The sequence below is a fragment of the Mirounga leonina genome, unplaced genomic scaffold, assembly GCF_011800145.1.
Source record: "Mirounga leonina isolate KUSES-001 unplaced genomic scaffold, KU_Mleo_1.0 Mir_165, whole genome shotgun sequence".
In the NCBI taxonomy this organism is placed as follows: Eukaryota; Metazoa; Chordata; class Mammalia; order Carnivora; family Phocidae; genus Mirounga; species Mirounga leonina.
Genome location: NW_023270415.1, coordinates 69,754,824 through 69,778,263, shown reverse-complemented (window position 1 = coordinate 69,778,263; position 23,440 = coordinate 69,754,824). Strand labels below are relative to the sequence as shown.

At 42.1% G+C, this 23,440-nt stretch overlaps 1 long non-coding RNA gene across 1 annotated transcript; it reads right to left on the bottom strand.

Moving 5' to 3' along the window:
• Positions 1-20,059: 20,059 nt before the first annotated feature.
• LOC118015214 lies at positions 20,060-23,164 on the bottom strand. Its single transcript, XR_004680580.1, has 2 exons — positions 23,101-23,164; positions 20,060-20,640 (listed from the first exon to the last, which is right to left on the bottom strand). It is a non-coding gene; the product is annotated as an uncharacterized LOC118015214 (long non-coding RNA).
• Between the last annotated feature and the right edge of the window lie 276 nt (positions 23,165-23,440).

The following is a 23,440-nucleotide window of genomic DNA, read 5'->3' as shown; positions in this document are numbered from 1 at the left end:
GGGTGGCTCAGTCAGTTAAGTGTCCAACTCTTGGTTTTGGCTCCGGTCATGATCTCCCACTTGTGGGATTGAGCCCCACTTTGAGCTCTGCACTCAGTGCAGAGTCTGCTTCAAATTCTCTCTCCCTCTCCCTCCTGTGCTCTCTCTGTCTCTCAAATAAATGAATAAAATTAAAAAAAAAAAAAGAAGTTCATGTCAAATGAGAAAGATGATCACCAGCTAGAACAATTGCTTCTTAAAATCAAGATTCAGAAAGGATCTTTAGAATGGTCTCCACTACAATTCTATATCTGGGAAATGCCAACCATCCCCACCTTCAGCCCTATTCTAAGGACACCATGTTTTAGAAAAAACATGCCCGAGACACTCGTTTGTCTCAAGGAGTAAGGTTCTCCTGCTAAGGTGCCCATAGGCTTATTTCAAAGTGGATGATGTTCACTAGTGTATTGCACTGACTAAGTGCCCAGGCTTTGGGACCAAATAGACCTGGACCCAAATCCCAAGGCCCACAGTAGCATGACCTTGTACATCTTACTTAACTTGTCAAAAGCTGGGCTTGTGTAAAATAGTGATGACGTATTTTGGGTGGAGGACATGAAGAAGAAAATGTACATGAAATGCTTAACATAAAGCCAAACATATGGTAGCTCTCCAGAAATAGCAGCTATTTTTTATTACATTATTATGCTATTATTGCTATTATTATACTGTGGTATTATTTACACAAAATTTGTATTAAAAATGAATGCAAAGTGTGCCAACGATGCTTCTGATACTTCTTTTTTTTTAAGATTTTATTTCTTTATTTGAGAGAGAGAGACAGCCCGCTTGTGCAAGGGCAGAGGGAGGGGCAGAGGGAGGGGGAGAGAGAGAATCTCAAGCAGACTCCCCACTGAGCACAGAGCCAGGCATGGGGCTCAATCTCACAACCCTGAGATCATGACTTGAGCTGAAGTCAAGAGTCAGGCACTCAACCAACTGCACCACCCTGGTGCCCCGCTTCTGATATTTCTCCTATACATAATCTTAGTGAAAACTGACTGGTTGTGTATGGTAACAAAAAGGGGGTCCTTGAAAGTAATACAGCTATCCTTGATGTAGTTGCATAAATTAATTTAAAAAAATTATTTGTGATTGCAATAGCTCCATCTGGAAGCATTTGTCAGTTCATGACCATTAGAAATAAGAAGAAACCAGCTCAAAAAAATAGAGCTGGAATCAGACAGTGCAAATTCCAGCTCTGCTTTTCACTAGCTGCGTAGTCCTGAGGAACTCAGCCGCCCCCCGGGGTTCTGTCTCCTCATTTATAAAATGGAAAACTTAGGATTAACTTTCTTGGGTTACTGAGGAATTATGAAACAATATGTGGCACTTTACAAATGTTACTAAAATACTAATAAAATACTAGTATTTTACTGTTCTTAGAATAGTGTTAGCTTTCATTAATCAGAAACTGGACAGCATACTAATAACTATTTTATAAATATAGTTATTTGGTACATAAACTCTTTAAAATAGGTAGTTCAAGGAAGGAAGGAAGGAAAAAAGAAAGGAAGGGAGGGAGGCAGGGAGGAAGAAGGAAGGGGAAGGGAAGGTGGAAAGGAAAGGAAAGGAAAGGAAAGGAAAGGAAAGGAAAGGAAAGGAAAGGAAAGGAAAGGAAAGGAAAAGAAAAGAAAAAAGGAAGGAAGGGAGAAAGAAAAAAAGAAAAGAAAGGAAAAGAAGGAAGGAGGAAAGAAGGAAGGAAGGGAGGAAGGGTAGGGAAAGAGGGGATAGATGATATCTATATAGGTAAGATAGATAGATGATAGATAGATAGATAGATAGATAGATAGATAGATAGATAGATAAATTATTGAAAGTTACCAGAGGGAAGAGGATGCTTGAACTTGAGAAAGAGACTATAGGGACTACCCCACTCTGGTGGGCTCTAAAGGAAAGAGAAATCCTCTAGGGAGTGGAGGTTGTGCCCGTGACCTCTGACTTCCCTTCCAGCTCTCAGATTCTGTGACTGTCTCCAAGGAATGGACACAGTGATGATTAACATTCCCTTTTCCCCGAGACGGGTGGTGCACGCTTTCATCTTTCAATGTTTATAAATGCCTTTGAAAATGGAATGTGCCACATACATACTATGAGCTATTATTAATATGGTGTCCAAACACCTCTCTCCACATGATAGTTAAGGAACAAAGCAACTGGGGTGTGAGTGTTAGGGAACTTTCAGAGTAAGCGTGTGTATGTGCACACACCCCGGTCAAGGAATGTTCTTTAGTCTCACCCTGGCCTTGGGAGAGGCAGACTATTTCACAGGGGCCAGAAATGGAGCAGAATCGGAGACGTACAAGGGCCTGAACAAGAAGTCGGTGGCAAGATCGGAGCATAATTGATCAAAGCCGTTTTTCTGGACCCCCTATAGGCTGCAAGACATGCTAAGCGCTGTGCAGAATATAAAAACTTGATGGACACAAGCCCTGATTGGAGCGCATATATGACAAAGACAGTAACCAGTTTTGAAGAAGTCTGCTCTGAGAAAGTGGACTTACAGGCTGGTTGACCGGGCCCCAAATACAAAGGACCCCTGAGCAAGGAGCAAGATCCTACTTGTAGATAACCAGGGGTAAGTCATCAGAAAGTTCTGCTGTCATTGCAGAGGCTGTGGTTCTAAAACATTTTGTTCATGAATGCTTTAAGAAATCCAGTGGAAGTTACGAACCTCTTCCCAGAAAAAATTTGCATGCCGATAAAATCTCGCACTGCATGTCTCACATAGCTCACACATTTCCTAAAGCTCTGTCCTCCCTGGGCCCTTTTCTGCAGCTCTTGTGTAGCTAAAACCTCTAAGATGTGAAGTCAGCGAACTGAACAGATTCACTAGCAGACTGATTCAAAGCAGAGACCAGATTTTCTCTAACTCTGGATCCGGGGCATCTAGCGCAGATTCCGGGGCATCGTGCACCTAAAATAAATGCTTATTTAATAAACCAGCACAGAATTAAAGCATTTTAATGAGCAATGACTCCTCCTTTAGCTATACTTCATACAGTCTTCTTTATTTGTTTGTTTTCTTGCTTGTTCTTTAACACTTCTCAGGAAATTGACCCCCATAGTCTAGAGAGCAAAGAACACATGAATGGATACCTGAATCGCCCAGAATCATTTCAAGAACAAGGAAAGGTTGAAACATTTACTCTCTAACCCCCAACACAGGATGCAAACTCTGGGTTGAAGAGCATTAAGGGACCATGTGTAAATTGCAAAATCCACACCTAAAATGGCCACATTGAGGAGGTGTCTCTTTAGAAATCCCAAAGAAGAGCAAAGCTGTGTGTCATCCCAGCCTTTGATCTGTCTGAGCAGAATGAGCGTGGCACACTTCTTAAACCTCCGAGCGTCCCTCCAGCATGAAAGACAGGAATAGGTCACACTTAAACTCTCCCTGGCTGCAAGCACCTCTGGGATAAGCCCCCCAACAAGACAAATAGCCTCTGGCAACAGTGCCCTGGGAGAAATGGGTCCTATCACTCAAGCAAGGTCCTCATTCAGAAAAGTCAAGATGGCAGGGGAGAGGCAAAGTCCGGAGAGAGTGAAAGAGAGAGGGTGGGCGGGCCAGAGGGCCAGAGGAGGGCTTCCGAAAGTCCCAGCTTCTGGTTTCGTCTCTTTCTAAAGTAGCCATTCCCCCTTGAAGAGGTAAATAAAACAACACCATATGGGTATGGCATTATGCAGATGAGGAGGCAGAGGCAAGAGACCTTCAAAGCTGCTAAAAGCCAGACCAAAAGCCATGTGTGCATGATGTCCCAGCACTCCCCACCCCCACCCCTGCCCCTGCAGCACCTTTGCATGCTGCTCCCGGACTCAGCCCTTGAGGGCTTCCAACTTCCGGCCACCTTGAGGGGCTTTTTGGTGAAGTGCCACAGAAGATAAAATTAGAAACCAGGCTTCCTTTTTTCCCCCCTCACTCTGTTAGTCACACACACATCAGCTCTGACTGAGAAGCAACCTCATACCAGCTTTCAGTGACAGACGCTCAAGTGAGCTGCACTTTAGCAGCTACCTGCGCCTGGCCCCTCAGACCTCTGCTTCTCCACCTGCCCCCCGAGCCAGAAGGGAGCCGTGCCCCTGGTCCCACGTTCTCACCATGTCCTCTGTTCCCTCTTCTTTCTGAATGTGTGACCCCAGCAAATGGCTTAACTTCTTCGACCTCATCTATAACATGGAGATTAAAAAAAAAAAAAAAGTCTCTCCACCTGCAGAGTTGTTTGAAGGCCCAAATGCAGCAATGTGGGTGGCGTTCGCCAGCCAGCTGGGCACCAACTTCACAGCAAAGATTGTTGTAGGAAAACCACTGTGAGCTCAGTTCTTCAGGCTGATAACTTCCAATTCAGCCTCAAATATGCTCCCAGAGGGAAAGGACCTGCTGCTTCGGTCACTCACCGTGGGGTCTGCACCCCTCATAGGTGGTCCAAAAATGCTGCAAGCCCCAGGGGTTAGGGATAAAAGATTCATTGATCCTTCTCTTTTCCCCGAGGCCTCTTACGCCATTTATGTTTATCAAAAGGTGAAGAGACGGTCAGGAGTTTCTTGTTGTCTTTCCATGAGGGTCATGGCTTGATTTGTTTGTACGTAGCTGTCACTGGCTTTGTGGGGGCTCTACCTTTGGAAGTTATCCAGAGTTGGAGCATGGTGGTGTGCCTACTGAAAGCCTGCAGGTGAGTCTGCAGGTGAATCTGACAGGTGAGTCTGCAGGAAATCCTGGCAGCTCCCTCAAGTGTGGCCCCACACGGGAGATGCTTCTGGGGGGCACATGGATAAACGTTATCTTTCTGTTGTCACATTTAGAAGTGTCATTACAACAATGACAACTATTTTCCAGTTAAAGTAGTAAGATCAATTTTTCTTTTGTATTATTTCTATTCAGATTTTTTAAAAAAGTTACTCTACAGAAAATATGAAAAGGAACAGTAATACAGATGGTTTCTAAGTGAGTCTAAAATCTTGAGTTGGTCTTCAAATTATTTATTTTTGAGAAACTATGGAAAGATAGGGAGAGCTTTGGAGAAAAGTTAAGGTACCTGGGCCCAGTTCTAGCTTGTTACTTTTCTGTGAACATGGAGGCATACCATATGACGTCTCTGTGCCCAGATTTCCCAGTCAGTGACAGTGGGGAGGATGCTCCAGGTGGGAGAAATATTCTCTCTCCACCCCCTCTCCCCACCCCCGCTTGTGGAAAACATCCTCAGTCTTTCAGGTTTACTCTACCTTATGGCCGTCTCTGTTGGATGTACCTCTCCTTCCGCCCAACTCCCATATCATGGCGCATGGACTTCTTGGTGACCAGCCCAGCTGAGTGATTATGAGCCTGCTGTGGGCTCCATATTCCAGCTCTTCCACTCCCCAGCTGTGACTCCATTTCTTCCTCTGAAAATGAACTATCTCCCTCATAGAATCATTGTTAGAACCAAAAGAGAGTACACAGAGTGTGTACAGTGATTCTCATCTCTTATTTTGCAGAGCGGGGGACTGAAGCCCTGAGGTAAAAAACAGGTGCCCCCAAGATTACAAAGTGCATTAGTACCAGAGCCAGAACTTGAACATTTCTCTATATGCCTGGAAACATCACTACGATTGAAGTCTGTTCAGCCACTATACCATGCTCTGTTCAAAAAACATTAACAAACTTTATTGCCAGTAATCATTTTGAATATATACATATATCAAATCATTACACCCTAAATTGTACACCTTAAAATTATACAATGTTATCTGTCTTTTATATCTCAATAAAACTATAAAAGATTTTTAGTTGAGAGAAATTTTTAAAATATATACAGGAAGGGTTTGAATGACTACATGAAAGACTTGCTTCTCCAGGAAAAACACACCATCAAGTTTCCAGAAGAGAAGGATTTGATGGAAACCCACCACCCTCTGTGGTATGCATCAGTGTCAGTCAAAAGGATGCCAATTATTACGAAGGAGCCACTTAGAGCAGGGGTCTGTAAACTACACCCAATGGGCCACGTGGCCAACCACATATTTTTATACATAAAGTTTTATTGGATCACAGCCACACTTGTTCAGTTACATAGTGTCTGCAGATGCCTTCATTCTATAATGGCAGAAGACTGACTCAACTAATAAAACAGACAATATGACTGGCTTGCCTGAGGCAGGGTTCAATCATCTCCAGCCTATGGACTCCTCCTACATAAAAGAAAGAAGGTTCAGGAAGGAGGGGTAGTTCATTCAGTGCGCACCTCTTCATTTTGCCTATTTGACATTCATGCATCAACGTGGTCAGAGAGAATTTTATGACATGTATGGAAGCAAGACGTATCATAGAATATACTCATCTGAGAATAAATCCCCACTTGAAAATGTTTTTCTGGTTCTATCAAGATCACAAAAGGTTACTAATACTATAGGTCCAAGTTATTCAGAATTATATTTATATCCTCAAGATCAGAAATGCTGAAAGCCAACATCTTAAGCTTTCAAAGGACCTGCAGTTTAACCTCCAGGTCTAATAGAGGTTTTCCCTTAAGAACCAGCAAACCCAGAGAGGGACCAGAAGGGTAGGAAGACTGTAGATTGTTGAATCAGCATCTGAGTAATGAGCAATAAGACTCTTTAATTCCTAGATCTAGCTGCTTCGAATTTTCTTAAAGCCTTTGAGGTTGTGCTTATTGGGAGATTGCATTATTAGTCAGGAAATACTCACTCTCCTTTCCCCAGCACTACGGACAGGGCATACCACCCTCTTCAATGACTTTGGGCCTGGCCAAGTGACTTGCTTTGGGTGGAAGTGACAGGAGGTCGGTTTTGAGCGCTGTGTATTTCCAACCTCTCTCTGCCCTTCCTACATCCATATGAGAAGTAGATGTCCCGGGGCCGCTGTTTATTCAGCCTGCGTTCAGGAATGAGGGACATGAGGGAATACTCCTAAACCGGACATGCAGACAAAACCTGATCCACAGACCAAACCTGACCAGCAGACCCATGAGCAAGAGATAAAACTTGTAGTTAGAGGCCACTGATATTGGGGTTATTTGGTGTGACAGTTAATCTGACTCATACAGTTCATTTCTTTGTTTGCCCGTGAGGCTGTGGAAATGGTTGGTTTGCTGTCAGGTGTGTAAATTAAAACTCTTAATTAATGCTTAAACAGTAATTAAATGCCCTTTATTTCATCTTCACATAAGGAAACTGAGATCCAGAGAAGGAGTTCCCCAAAGGCCCTAACAAGTTAGTGGCAGAGAAAAGAGGATTCCTGCCTTGTGATCCACCGTCCTTACGCTGATTGGCTCATTCATCCACCAGTCACTCTTCTTAATCACTTGTAAACTTAACATTCTAACCTAATAAACACCTCACTCCATGAAAAAGTCCAGAAATTATTATCAGGAAAAAACCCAGCTGAATTAATTGGGGATGAAATAGATAACAATATATGAACTTTGCACCAGATCTCCTCAGAAATGCTCTGTGAGGTCACAGCAAGATGAGTCTTTTTTTTTTTTTAAGATTTTATTTATTTATTTGAGAGAGAGAGAATGAGAGAGAGCACATGAGAAGGGGGAGGGTCAGAGGGAGAAGCAGACTCCCTGCCGAGCAGGGAGCCTGATGCGGGACTCGAACCAGGGACTCCAGGATCATGACCTGAGCCGAAGGCAGTCGCTTAACCAACTGAGCCACCCAGGCGCCCCGAGATGAGTCTTAATGGTAAATACAACCACATCTTATTTTTCAGCTTGAGACTTGACATTCACATGCTACAGATGCTGTTTTAGATTATCTTTCTAAGAAATCTAAATGGTCATCTTGACTAGCCGGCTACCCCCAGATGACTCAGAAATATGTTCAAATTAGGCAGTTAGACTACACGCTTCTCATCCACTAGCCCAACATTAGACAGCTAATTTTTCAAATATTCCTAGAACCACAAATTTTTCAGGTTATATGCTTCAAGCTTCTAATTAATAAAGCTGGAGTTTGAGGATCTGAAAGATCCTGTCTGAAACCTCACCTCTTGAAACAATTAGTGTGTGGCCTTGGGAAAATTATTCAATCTCTCTAGGGCTTGTGTTTTCTATAATATGAAGATAACACTACTACTACTTCGAAAGATAAAGGTAGAATTGAATGAACACAGGCACTCAAGGAGAGGTGGATGGAGTAAGTAGCCCCAGAACTGTTAACTTAGAAAAAGCACTTGGGTTGCTAAAAAGCATGTGAGTCTTGAGATGAATCTCCCGGCCCCAGTGATATCACTATATAACCTGGGTAAATCATAGAACTTCTTGTTTCCTCATTTGCCAAGTCGAGGGAAGCCAATGGGAAATGCTCACCAATGTTCCAAGTGACTGTCACTGAATCCGGACAGCAGAAATGCTCCAGGCTTCATTTCTGCCCTCCAGCCTCCAACGAGGAAAAAGAAGGAGCAGGATAGAGCAAAATATAGGACTTAGAACCAGCAATTCTGATTCCAAGTAGCTTCTCATAACCGGCTCTGAGCCTCTATTTTCTCATCTGCAAACTTCACATGGCCACTCTTGTACTGCCCATATCCCCTGCCTGTCGGGCTAATCAAATGACGTAATGCATACAGAAGAGCCCCAGAGCCCACAGTAGCCTCTGCATTTGTCAGTGGCTGTAGGAAAAAAACAACAATGGGAATTGATTGGGTCCTAAGGGCTAGTATTGAGAAAATGGGAAGAGAGGGCAGGAGTTTGAACTCAGCTAAGCTCTCCCCTTTTGGTCTGAACCTACAAACCATCAAATATTCAACCACAATAACTGGATCATGTAACAATGTGATTACTATACATATATTCCCAGAGACAGCAAAGAGAGGACAGGAGGAAGGGAAGAAATAACCAGCTTTGCTAGAAAGGAAGGAGGGGGCAGAGCTTTAGAATATGGATCCCATTGCCAGATTCTGTTCCTGAATATAACAATTCTTTTTTTTTTTTTAAAGATTGATTTATTTATTTGAGAGAGCGAGAAAGTACATGAGAGGGGGGAGGGTCAGAGGGAGAAGCAGACTCCCTGCCGAGCAGGGAGCCCGATGCGGGACTCGATCCTGGAACTCCAGGATCATGACCTGAGCCAAAGGCAGTCGCTCAACCAACTGAGCCACCCAGGTGCCCCGAATATAACACTTCTAAGCTCCATGACCTGGCAAGATAATTAAACATTCTCTGCCTCAGTTTCTTCATCTCTAAAATGGGGATAATAATAGGGCCTCCCCTAGAGAGTTGTTGTAAAGATTATATTAGTTACTGCAAGTGCTTAGAACTAGAGTGCTTCCCATATAGTCAACACTGAGCATGTGTCATATTTATTCATTCATTTATTCCACTCCACAAATATTTATTGAGAGTTCACTCTGTGCCAAACCCTGTTGGGACTGGGCATATAGTCATGAGCAAAACAAAGTCCTTGCCCTCCAGTAGCTTGGAGTTCATTCCAGAGCAGTTCCAGAAAGACAATAGAAAAATTAATATAAACTATATGTCAGTTCATGATAAATACTATAGATATAAGTAAGATGGGGCAGAGGGGATATGAGATTAAGGGGTTGCAATTTTAGGTCAAGAGGCCAAGTAGACTTCCTTGATCCTGTGCTATACTGAGCATGTAGGTGAAAGTATGGGGGGCTGCCCAGGTACCCCCTCAGGATGGAGGCACTCATTCCACTGCTCTCAGGAGCTCTGCCTGCTACCCCCAGATTCAGCCAAATAGAGCTTTCATCTCATACCCTTTCTCTAAAGGCAGTCTGCATCTCTGACTGGTCAACACAGATGCACAAAAGCCCCATTACTTGTCCTCTCCTGGGAAAACTCTGAAGAGACATCCCAGCTCCAGGGTTCCCTGTGGGATTGCCAGAGGTCTCCATTGAAACTTTATCATGGTCCAGCTCCTCCTTCTGCCCATCACAGATGTTGTTCCTGAACCTGTTTTCCAGTTAGCTTCCTCACATAAATCTCAAGAGTCTCAGACTCTCTTTCCAAGAAAATCTGACCTATGACCAAGGCTAAGTAACTTGTACAATATCTCTTTGAACAGAAAGTAGTAGATCAAGGGTTTTCTCCCGGGGCTGCCTGCCTCTGTGGCTTTGAGATTCTTCTGTTGTTATCAGTGGTATTGCCTTCTAGTCTGTTCCAGTCAGTGCAGTAGCAGGAAAACTTCTTGGAATTTCTGAGCCATCCAGAGCATGAGGGTGTGGCTGTGGATGAGAAAAGGAGAGGTGGTGTTAATGTTAAGAGCAGAAGATATTGTCCCCATTGAAACCCAGTGATGTTGAAAGTACATCAACACATTTGGAAAAGAAACATAATAATTTTAGAATTTGACTTTTTTTTGCTACAAATTCTTAGTGCTTTTGCCATAAACATACAATTGTTTGTTTTATATGAATTAAAACATATGAAAAAAAAACTCTTTTTAAGTAAGTTCCATCTTTAGTCCAGTTTTCCATCAAGTGTGTTTTTAGGTATTTTAGGATGGCATTTATATCTTGGGATAAAGTGACTTTTGGGGAGTCCTAAAATGTGATCTTCCTCCTGGTCTCAATGATGCATTTATTTTTATATTAGGATGCCTTGAAGGATACTTGCCTTTGGCTTCAACCTGGATCCCAGACACAGTAGATCCAGAAGCTGGTGATATGGTAAGTAGGTATCTCAGACAGGGAGGGGGGAACACAGAAATTCTTCAGGTGTTGGGAAAGTTTTCCTGAAACAGTGTAACAAGCTTCTGGATGGGAATCTAGGACATAAGAGAAGGTTAGAGTCACTATAGTAGAATCTTACAAAGAAAAAACAAACAAAACATCCAAGACTTGAGGAGAACCAATTCCAGATTCACGTAATTAAAAAAAAAAATTAAAAAGAATTCTTATCATCAGGATCCACTCTAGATGTATGTGTGCAAAATACATTCACATGACATGGAAGAGGGTATTAAATTCACCTTACAAGGAAGAGGGTATTAAATTCACCTTAAAGGTATGAAAACTGAGATTCAGGACGGGTTAAGTGACTTCCCAAAGTTTACACTCATGAGTTGCAGAGTGAGTACTTCAACTCTGATGGACTTACTCCCAGTTATGCCCAAAAGCAAGATTGCATTTCTATAATGATTGGAAATACAACTCAGGAGATAAGTATCCAATTCTTTCATAGTCCTACCCTTTGCTGGCCTGAGATGCAACATTGAAACCCTTGTTAAACTGGAATTCTCTGGGTTTATCATCAAGTCTGTGTAAAAGTATCATCCACTCTGAAGGTATTTGTAAATGTCTAAAATTTCTTCTGCTATCCCAGAATCATTGAGGTCTCCACCATGGCATTAACATCAGTGGCTAAACTCTATATTATCAAAGTTGACATAGGAATTGGTACAAAATTTCTAGTTGCGCAGCATTCTTTAGACAAGTTCCAGTCTGGCTGAGAGCCAGTGATAATAATGATACGTTGGTTCTGATTAAGAAATTACTAAAAGGACAAATAGTATCTCTACTAAGTATTAATGACTCTGAATTGTACTGATGTAGTGTTGGTCTCTTTCCATTTCAGAATCTTGGATGAGCATCTAAACCCTTATAATGCATCAGAGCAAATGTTACTTAACCTTTAATTGAAGTCTGTAAGAATTCAAAAGGTTCTTTCAAGCAGAAATATGAGGCATGATATTGAAATATTATTTTTAACTTCTATACTCTTTGAGTAGTGTATTTTTGAGCACTTAATCTCACCAAGACTCAGCCTTTCCATCTGCTAAATGGAGATATCTAGGGTGGTTCACTTATCACACAGGGCTAATGCGAGCAAAAAATCATCCCTTTGGCTTGCTGATAAGGTATTTGCTGAGTTACCTTGAAAACCTTATATTGGAAATTTACTGCTTAATGAGAAAAATTTGAATCATGTTCCCCCTCCACTTGTCCATGCTCAGCAGTTTTTGAGAACTGCCCATTGCCCAGTGCAACCACTAAGCTTGGTCCTTGAGGCCTTTTATGACCTGGCCTTAACCTCTTACCTCTCTAGCTGTGCTTAGACCATAGTCTAAGATACACCTAAAACATGGGGCACCTGGGTGCCTCAGTTGGTTGAACATCTGACTCATGGTTTCAGCTCAGGTCGTGCCTGATCTCAATCAAGTTGGTGAGATCAAGCCCCATGTCAGGTTCCACGCTCAGCAGGGAGTCTGCTTGAGATTCTCTCTCTCCCTCTCCCCCTGCCCTTTTCCCCACTCAACGTGCTCTCATACTCTCTCTCTTTCTAAAATAAATAAATACAATCTTAAATATATATACACACCTGAAACATTATCAACTTTCACTTTGCGTTGCTCTGTTCAGTCAGCTTCCCCTGTGAAGAATGTCCCTTGCCCTTGCTTCTATCTGCCTGGTGAAATCAAGTTCATAATTTAAAGCCCAACTCTCAAATATCCCCCTAGAGAAACTTTCCCTACCACCCCCTAACTTCCATGATACTTTATCCATACCACCAACCAAGACCAAAGGGTTTTTGGCCATACTCAAGGTTACCCCTGAGACTGGCAGAATCATGACCCAGCCAGTCAGGTCACCTGCTCTCTTTTCACAGATGCTTCTGTGAAAATTACAAAATCATTCTAGGAAATGTGGGAGACTCTGATGAGCACTCAAAACAGTTATTTCATGTTTAACAAAGCTAATCTACCCAGCCATCCTAATAAAATTGTGGAAATGCAATTGAGTGGACCCTATGACTCATTCATGGCTGGCTCTGTCTCCTCAGATAAGGCATGGAGAGCTAGGTATAGAGCTTATTCAAACAATAAATAAGAGCAAAAATGAACTAAGGGGTTGTAATCCCATCAAGAGTCTCTGACAGTGACAGAAACCCCCAGAGGAGGCTTCTCTGGTCACGGAAATGACTGCCTCAGTGAAACCATTAGTCCCTGCAATGTTTGGCTTTGATTCTGACAGTGAAAAGACTCGCCAGATAAAGCCATGGGCTGCAGTAACAGATGGGGTTTGAGCAGTAAGGCCATCCACAAATGAAAGATTCACTTTATGTCAATGAAAGCAGATGAATCTGTTTAGTGGCGCCTTGAGTCTACAACCTCAAAATAGAATTGCGTCTCCTCCAGTTGGAACGCATTCCTCTATGCAAAAAGTGAAACACTTCAGGATGCATGTAAGTCATAGCAAGAGAGATTTTGCTATTACATCCACTCTCCATAAATTCACATCAGGTAAAGAATGCCAAGAGGGCCTATAGGCATTTAGAAAGTGGGAGCAAAGGGGTGACTCTGTCTTAGAATAAAAAAAGTAGTCTTTTGCACAACATTACACAACAATTACCTCAATAGATCCTTGCGAAATCCATAAATGTAGGCAAGCACCCCAGCAGCATCATTGCCCTCATTTCACACATAAGAAAAATGAGGCTCAGAGATGTTGAATGAACTCCCCAAAGTCATGCAAAGGAGACACTCGGGGCTAGAAACCGTCCCTAGTCCAGTGTTTTCCCCACTCTCCCAAACAGCCTCTCTGACCAGGGGGTTTCATGCACCATCAAACAGAGAAAGAGAAAATCGGAAACAGTGGGCTTCTATAAAAAGAAATGAAAAGTTCTACATTCCAAAGGAAATTGGTGATTTCTAAAGCTATCAGGCAATAATAATAAATATTCATAGTTACCACTGGACTAAGTTTTCTGATCTTTACTCTTGGTCTTTACTCCCATGGAATGTGCTTCCCCAGGGGGAGAATATAATATGTTTGGAGGTGCATGGGGATTTGGCTTCAGACACACTTGGGTTGGAATACCAGCTCTCTAGTTACCAGCTTATGCGACCTTGAATCTGAATTTTCTTATCATGAAAATAGGGGCAATAATTCATCACAGAAATAAGATGAGTAAACAAAATAGCATGCGAAAAGTGTTTTAACAGCATACCTGGCATAGAAGTTGCTCAAAAAACGTCAGATCCTGGGGCGCCTAGCTGGCTCAGTTGGTGGAACGTATGACTCTTGATCTCCAAATTGTGAGTTTGAGCCCCACATTGGGTGTACTTAAAAATAAAATCTTAAAAAAAAAGTCTTTTCTACAGAAACAAATATGACTCTTGATCTCCAAATTGTGAGTTTGAGCCCCACATTGGGTGTACTTAAAAATAAAATCTTAAAAAAAAAAGTCTTTTCTACAGAAACAAACTTTAACCATGTCTCATCTGCTAAGGATGAACAAGCCACCCACAGGGTCTTTGAAAGAGTGGCTTCATTCAATGTGGCACTGATCTTTGTTCAGCCTCTCACACTGGGAAGAAAGTACATGTTCATAATTTGGGAATCAAATCATTGTCTTCAGGTTTCTGCCACTGGGCCAGGAACTAAATAAGCCTTTTTATCCACCAGCAAAAGATGAGGTACTCTTTTTCTTTATTAATGGAGTTGCTGACTCATTAGTTCAAATGAAACATGCTCCCAGCATTTGAAATAAACCCTCATCCTGGAAAAGCACTAGATGCCAGTTAAAATTTCTTGAGCACCTGCTTAGTGCCAGTCTCTCGGGAAAGCACTTCTACCCACATTAGCACATTTGAATCTTGCAAACAACTCTACAAATAGGTTCTAGAAAGATAATATTCTCTCCATTTCACAAGTTAGGAAACTGAAGCTCAGAGCTGCCCAAGGTTGTTGCATAGCTCCTACAGCAGCTGAGACGGGGTTCTGAGTCTAATGTTGTTCCCTTTTCCTTCAGGACAAGGGCTCACAGCCATATGGCTGCCAAGTCACCGCCATGTCAACATCCCACAAAAAATACCCGAGAGCAAGCAGGGACGGATGAGAGGTTGCGCCCACCGTTGACTCACGACCAGGGCGATCTGCAGGAGCCCTTTGCCTGCTCTGACTCTTCACTTGTGAAATGGGACAGCACCGTGCTTGGTTTAGATTTAAGTCAGTATCAAGTTACCAAGTGGCCTGATTCATTTCAGAATTTTATGTAGTATGTTTCCCAGAAAGCCATTTGGAAAAGCAGTCTCTAATTTTGTTTTTTATTATTTCACTAAGAGAAATATCTTTTTTTTTATCCTCACCCACTGTTTATGGAGTGAATGCTACGGCCAGGCACTCTGCTAGGTTCTGGGGATAGAGCAACGACCTGGACAGACTCCATCCCTGCCCTCCTGGAGCTGATCGTCACTGGGAAATAATGGACAAACACTAATCTGTAAGAGTGGTTATATAATCAAAACTCTGATGACTGCCACAGAGAAGCCTAGAATGCAATGAGAGAGTATCAGGGGACATACCCTAGTTTGGGGGTCAAGGAGGGCTTCCTTCCCTGAGAAAATGATGTTTAAAGAGAAAGCAGAAGGATGAGTACAAGTTGGCCGACTGAATGGAGGGGAATGATACTCCCAGCAAAGGAAATCAGAGCTTGCAAAGTCACGGGAGTAAGAGGGAGCATGCCTTATTTGAGGAATTGAAAGAAGACCAGGGTGGCCAAAGCATAGAGACCCAAATGGGAAGGAAAGGATATGAGACCTGGGCCAGTGAGAGCACAGCACTGCTTCCAGAAGCACTAGCTGGTGGTGGCTTTAGTCACTGTGAAGCCCGTGTCCAGCCCAATGCATATGCCAATTGATGTATCTCCTATTTACAGAAGTGAGACCCAAACAAATGAAGAGATCAATGGACCATCTTTTCCTTCTCCTTCTCCTCTTTCACCTTCTTTTCCTTCTTGATCATCATCCTACTTTCTAAGTACCATAAAAGAAGTCAAGATAAGAATTTCCTATGAAATGCTAGGTGTTCAAAGGGTACAAACTTCCGGGTGTAAGATACATAAGATCTGGGGTCTAATGCACAGCATGGTGACTATAGTTAAGTATACTATTCTCTCACTGCATATTGCTCGGGTTGTAATTGTCAATTTATGACATGAAATGGTCAGTTTAGAGGTCTTTCTCTTCCACTAGATCAGGACCACCATGATCAACCTGAAGGCAGGTACCAGGTCCCCTTCAAGCCAGGATCCTCAGTGCCTGCAACGGCTCCCAGAACACAGGGAGCCCTCAGTAACTGGTGGTGGAAAGAATGGATGGATGAATGAATTATTCTGAGTTTCTAGGGATGACACTGAAACCCCACAGGGGAAACACAATGATGACTTAATCTTGGGCTGGGATGAGTCCTTTCATAGCAAAGCTTGTGTATGATGACCTTGGTCCTGGTTAGTACTTTCCAGCGAGGAGCCTTTCAACTCCTAGGGGTCCTATTTTCAATATTAAAAAAAAATTACTAAAGTCAGGCATTTATTCATTACAGAGTGCCCAGGTTTCAAAAACATCCAACTTCCCTGCATTTAGTGGGAATTTATAAACTTGGCATGGTCACTCTTTATCTCATACAGCAAACCATCATCTTGGAACTTTACACATACTACCTTATCTCATCTTTACATGAAGCATGCATGTGAGTCATATAGCCTCTAGCTCACAGACAAGAAGACTAGGGCTCAGAGATGTTTCATGACCTGCTCAAGGATGGAAGTTTATGGTGTTACAGGCAGAATTCCAGTCTAGTTCTGCCTGACCTGTTAGCACATTCTCTCCCCATGTAGCAGTGGGCTTCATTTCAGAGAAGGGCCCTCTGATGTGTGTTTCCATCACAGAGATGCTTGAGATGGGGGTCTGTCCTGGCCATCGGCCATTCCTTCCCTTTCTGGGCACAATGCACACAGGGTCATATGACCACTTAAACAACCCTGGATTTAATGAGAAGGCAGATACACTACCCACTAAAGTATACGTGACCTCATAGGCTTCCCAGCCTCAGAAAGCCCTCAGCCCCTCTTCCAGGAGAATCTCCCTCTTACTCTCAGATGAGATTACATAGAACATCGGGAAGTCTCCCAGACCCTCTATTTTCGACCTTATATTTTTCTTGTGTTGACAACTTAATACATGTTGTCCACACTTCCTTTTACGGGGAAAGATAAGACTCTGATGGTAATCAGAGCACCAGGATAGGAAATGCCACATTCCTCCATGTAAATATTTGACTAAACTTTCTCCAGGCCATGCATCATTGTGCTGAGCCCCCAGAAAAGCTTCAGGTTCACAGATCTGCAGGTGAGATACCTTGGCAATGAATTATGAGAAGGCGTGTTTAAAATCCAAGGCCAGAGCAGTGGATTCCAGGGGGACCTTGCTCTACATGACCAAAAGCTGTTCTGGGGAAGCCAGGAATAGAGCCTGGTCTCAATGGGGATGGAGTTCTCCCCTATGGTCAACTAATACCTGATAAAGCCACCTGTTTGGGTGGCTTTTAAAAAAAAGAAATGACTCCAACCATGTAGCTAACGTTCAGGTCTTTTTATAAACTGAAAAATCAGGAACATCTGAAGGTCAGTGAGGAATTACTTATTGATCCATCCATGCAGTGGGCAAATAATCATAAAAGTATTGGTGATGATAGCTAACATTGATCAACTGCTGACAGTGTGCCAATAACCACTCTAGGTTCTTTTAATGTAATCACCTCATTTAACCCTCACAACATTCTTGTAAGGCCTCTCAAGGTATGTTATCACCCCATTTTACAACTGCAGAAACTGAAGCAGGGAAAGATCAAGCAACGTGGCCAGGGTTGCACAGTAAGCAAGAGAGTGAAGGAGCAGAAAACTAGGCAGCCAGCGGAAGCTATTTTATCAATGGATACTTGATGGCTAAAAAACGTTTATGGCATTAAAGGGGAAAATGCAGGTTTCAAACTGGTGTGAATCCTTTCATTAGTATTATTAAAAGAAATGGAGGGAAAAAAAGACACGGAGAACGACCTCATACCCATTGTGAGTGGTTACTATTATGCACACACACATACACACACAAACTAAAACAGAGAAGATAAAGAGTGATGGTGAGGATAGAGAGAAATTGGAACTGTTGGTGAGAATGTAAAATAGTGCAGCTGCCATGGAAAGCAGGATAGGGGTTCCTCAAATATATAAAAATAGAATTACCATATGATCTAACAATTCCACTTCTGAGTATCTACCCAAAGGAACTGAAAGCCATTTATCAAAGAGATATTTGTAGACACCTATGTTTACAGCAGCATTATTCAGAATAGCTAAAAGGTAGAAGCAACCCGAGCATCCATCAATGGGTGAAAGTGTTGTATACACACAAAGGAATATTATTCAGCCTTAAAAATGAAGGGAATTTTGTTGCATGCTATAGCATGATTGAATCCAAGGATATTATGCTGAGGGAAATAAGCCAGTCACAGAGAGACAAATACTATATGATTCCACTTATATGAGATACTTAGAGTCATCCAATTCACAGAGATGGAAGTAGACAGGTGTTGCCAGGGGCTGAAGGAGGGGTAATAAGGAGTTATTGCTGAATGAGAACAGAATTTCCATTCTGCAAGATGAAGAGTTCTGGATAATAATTGCACAACAACGTGAATATACTTAACACTACTGAACTGCACAGTTAAAAATGGTTAAGATGGGGAAGGAGAAGACAAGAATGGAAAGAAAAGAAAAAAGAAAAGAAAAGGAGAAAGAAAAAAAAACATAGTTACAATATTCAAGGGAAAATTTCAAAAGGATATATATCCAGTGAGTTGATAGTGATTTGCATTAGGTCATAGTTTTATACGTAAATGTATCTACTTTGTGCTTACTTAAACTTTCTGATCTTTCCATAAGGACTGTGTATTGTACTTGTAATAAGATCTTTAAAAATTATCTTCAAAACAAGAGAAAAGCAGCAAGGAAGAGTAAAATCCAGAATGCGGGGAAAGCAGTCAGTCCTGTGCACAGAGGAATAGCATGGCCGTGGCTTCTGCAGGGGAGAAGGTGCCAACAAAGAGGCTCCGCACACCACTCCAATTAGGTCCTTATGCTCAGACACTCAGCCTTTGTGAGCAAGGGGCTTAACAAGGAGCCTGAATGACCAGAAGCAGGGGATCCTCCTCCATTAAAGGACATGGATGGCAGGGGTAGAGAGTGAGAATTGTGATTCTCAGTGGAAGTATGCATTGCCTGCATGAACATCTGCATGGAGGATCTTGTATTGCACCTGTCTGAGCTCTAATTCTGGAAGTGGGATAAACAGGGGGAAGGAGATTTGTGGGTAGGAGCAAGTCTCATCTCTCGCTCACTATCAATTCAGATACAGAATTTGAACCTCTGAGCTTAAAAGAACCTTAAAAACTATTTAGCCCAAATGTCTCATTCTACAGAATAATTAAGGCCCATGCAGGTAATGGGACTTGGTTAGCATGCAGCTAGGTTTGTGGCAGACCCTGGATTACCATCAGTTCCCTGAACATGCCTGCTTTGTCAGTCCTTCCGTCTCCCTATGCCTGTATGCACTGTTCATTCTTCTGTTCTTCAGTCACATTTGTTCAACTTTGAGGCTATACCAGTCTTGGAGGGAGGCACTTTTTTTTCCATCTTTTTGTCCCCTGCATTGCTTCATGCAGAGGATATTTGCAGGGATTGGGCAATATAATAGAATGATCAGATGCAAGTTTATGCTTTGCCACACTGTCACTTCTCTTCCCCATCACTGTGTTTGCATTATTGCTCATCCTTTACCCCACTCTGCAACAGTCACCCCATAAATAACCCAACCACCTCCCTGAGGAAAATTTCAGAGATGACAGCTATGTCACAATCTTCCATGTGAGTCCTGTCTCTTAATTAGGTTTTTATAGTCAAGGATTTGTTGTGTTTATGTGAGCTATTGTGCAGGGGGCATAGAGACAGTCTGGCTGCCTTAAGGTAGCCATTGTAAGATTTGTTAGAAGTACAGCTCAAAGCCAGACAGAGCTGTGTACAAATCCTGTGTCCACCACTTTCAGCCATGAGAGTTTAGGCAATTATTTAACCTCTCTATACCTGAGTTTCCTCTTCTATGAGGGCCATAATATTTACCATGGACAGCTCTTAGTAATAGGGGTTGAATAAATGTTAACTTTCTCCTTTAACTGTATACGATTCTTAAACTTTCATACCAGCTTTGCTTTTTCTCAAGGCCAACTCCTAAGGTCAAAGAACAAAGATAAATGAGAGGCAGAGTAATTCTTAGGCAAAAAGAAGGAAGTAGTTTAGCTCGTGTTGAGCTGGTTTAGAGCAGAGGTTGGTAAACTGCAGCCCCTGGGCCAACTCTGTCTAGTCCTCTGATTTTGTAAATAAAGTCTTATTGGAATACAACCATGTTCATTTATTTACAGATTGTCTATGGCTGCTTTCTGTACAATGGCAAAGTGGAGGAGTTAGGACAGAGATTTTGTATGCCCCACAAAGCCAAAAATACTTATGATCTATGTTTTTACAGAAAAACTTTAGGTATATGTGATATTTTATCAGGAGGTGATTGACACATGTAATTTTCCTCTCCGGATCGTCAAGATGAAGCAGTAAACATTGGCAAGGATGCTGAAAGAAGGAGGACCTTATGTTTTAAAGCAATCTGAGGATTACCTTTTACCAAATTCCTTCCACCCTTCTTTAGACTAGATGCTGTTGTTGAGTTCTTACAAAACCAGAATGTGGTTGTCAAGTGGCAGGCGGTGGGGAGACTTAATTGGTTTTCCACTGGTAGATAATTTGTTAGATCCTAAACAAAGAAGAAAGACCAATGACTCTAAGAGACCAATAACTAAAAGTCACAGGATATCTGCGCGGTTAACCCTGTGATACCAAAATGACTCATCAGAGTCTATGGCTTTCCTACTATTGATTTCATGGTTTCAATCCCCTTTGGTTCAATGTGTTCATCCTACAAGTGCTGCTAAGAATCTCCTAATGCATGTCAGAGTTAGCTGCAGAGGCTCTTGATTTGCTCTCAGTTGTGAGTGTGTTTTTTAGAGCTTTTGGCTTCTCTTGGCAGTTGAAGAAACTGTGAAAGTTTCTGCTTTACTCCACAGTCTCTGGGCTCAACCTCTGAGCTAACAACAACTCCAGGACAGAGTGTTTTACTCAGCCTCGATGTTTCAAGTTTGGAAAGGAAGACAAGCGTTCTGGGTATTTCAAGCAGAAAGGGACTCCATACAAGGAATTAAAGGTTTAAACAATTATGGGATGGGTTATAGACATATAAGTAGGGAAATCTGCAAGGGCTGGAATCCAGGAAGCTGCCACCCCTACAATCTAGGAAGTAGTGCTGAAGTGGATGGTTCTGAAGAATGTGGGTGAAAGGAAGCCACTGGCAACATGCCACATCTCCTGACACCTACTCCCTCACACCTGCAGCTGAGAATAAGGACCTCTCCTTCTCCTTGGCCTTCAAAACACCATACCAGCACCTCTTCTTGGAAGGATCCAACCCCGAACCCTGCTGGCAAAAGTCTAGGGAGTGTGGTCCTAGGCTGGCTTCACCCATGCAGGGAGAATGTAGAAGGAAGGAAGAGATAGTGACTAGTTGATATGAAATGATTTAGCTTTGAGGAAACTTCAGGAAGACTTCCTAGAGAATGTGATGCCAAAGACTGGGTTTTGAAAGATCAAAGTTGGCCAAGCCCTGCCTTGGTCACTGATTCATCAAAGGAGTTTCCCTTTCTAGATTGCAAGAGCTAAAGTTAGGGAAGTACCACCTTCCCAAGAAGTGCTCATCTTATGCAACCAAATGAAGAGGTAGCTATAAATAGCCTGCTTTCTCATTATTTTGTGTTCAAATGGATAACTGCAAGAAACGTTTCCTTCCTGAAGAAACAGAGTTATAGTCACCAAATCAAACAGCAATACCTCTCCTCATTGGAAATACAAGTGGGGAAAGTTTTCTCTCTGAACATACTTCATAGGCAGTTTGGAATTGTTGTGCCAAGGGAAGAAAGATCTGCCAACTACAGTGGTTGTTAGGGCAATGTACAGAGTGAAACCCTAGCATCTCCACCTTGATTTGATCCTCCCGGTCCTTTGTAGCTCCTCCTCTCCTTTTCAGAGATACATCTGGAACTCTCCAGATAACCAGCCCACTGACAGCTCATATTTTTTTCTTTTCCTCAAAGTTTAGATTGATAGAAATCTTCCAGTGCTGGGAAGGTAAAGGTGTAGCATCGATTAAGCACCTGCTGTTTCTTTTAATATATTAGATGCTTTGTGCACCTATTGAATCTTGTAAGGGACCTTTTAGATAAGTCTATTACCTTCATTTTCCAGGTGAGGAAGCAAAGGTCAAGAAAGGTAAAGTAATATTTCCAAGGTCACATACCCACTGCTGTTCTCCAGAGGATAAGGCCAGACCCCCAATGCCCAACTATAAGTGAATCCTGAATTCAATGATGTTCTTGGGTCACACATAGGTTCATAACATCCTCATGTCTCTACAAAACCATGCAGAAGCTTGAGCCCATCCTTGGTGACTTCCCTTACTTCCCCCTTTTTTCCAGGAAATAAGGGACAGCCAGAGCTCACAACTGCCAGTGGCAATAGCCAGTGGGGTTCCACTCCCACTCTAGCCTTCCTCTGTGTCATTTTCCCAAAGACATGAAAAAAAAAAAAAAAAGATAACTCCTTAGAACCTAGAACCCATGTAGATTTTCCAAAATTTCAGGTCAAATTCATCTTAGGGATTTTTATTTGCTATTATCTTCTCTCCCTTTTACCATTTCTTTAGCAATCAAATAAAAAGAAAATCTGTAAACACATTACAAAAATAAAATGTATAGGTCCTTTGTAAGGCAAGGTGTTCAACACTCTATTTTTCTTCTCCATACTTCATCTCATGGATGTCCCTGTCTTTGTTAATAATTCTTTGACGTTTTGGGATCCAGATTATTTTTATGACACTATTATTTTAGAGAGTATAAAAACTGTTTCCTTAATGAACTTCAGGCTTTCATTCAGTTTTAAATCCATAGTGGTGATATTTGCTTACATCTTTAATTGCTATCACCGCTCACTGCTTGTTCTTCTAAATGGTGACCATCTAGTTCTGAGCTCTTAATTGCTTTATGACTCAGTTTGCATACATGTCTTAAAGAAGCTTTTCAAGGAAGGTTTGAAGATAATACATTTTTTTAATCTCCTTTGCGTATGCACTGATACGGTTCTATTCCCTGCATATGTGAGTACTAACCAGAATTCAGAGGTAACACTGCTGGGTCAGATCCTTTTCTTCTCCAAACCGTATAGATGCTACTAAATTATCTTCTGGTTTTTAATGTGCTGGGAAGAAGACAATGAAGTGTAGGTTAATTCTCATCTTCAGATACAACCCATTGTTTTGTGTCTGGATATGGTACTTGTGGAATTTGTGGATTAAATACAAATACCTATTTGTATTTTTCTTAGTAGGCTGATACTTTCAGGCTGGTACTTTCACCAGGCTACATAGATGTGAGGCTCTGATCCCTGAGTTTTCCTAAACTGGGGTCAGTTCTTTCTGTCTCCCATGAGCTTCCTTTCCCTTTAGCTAG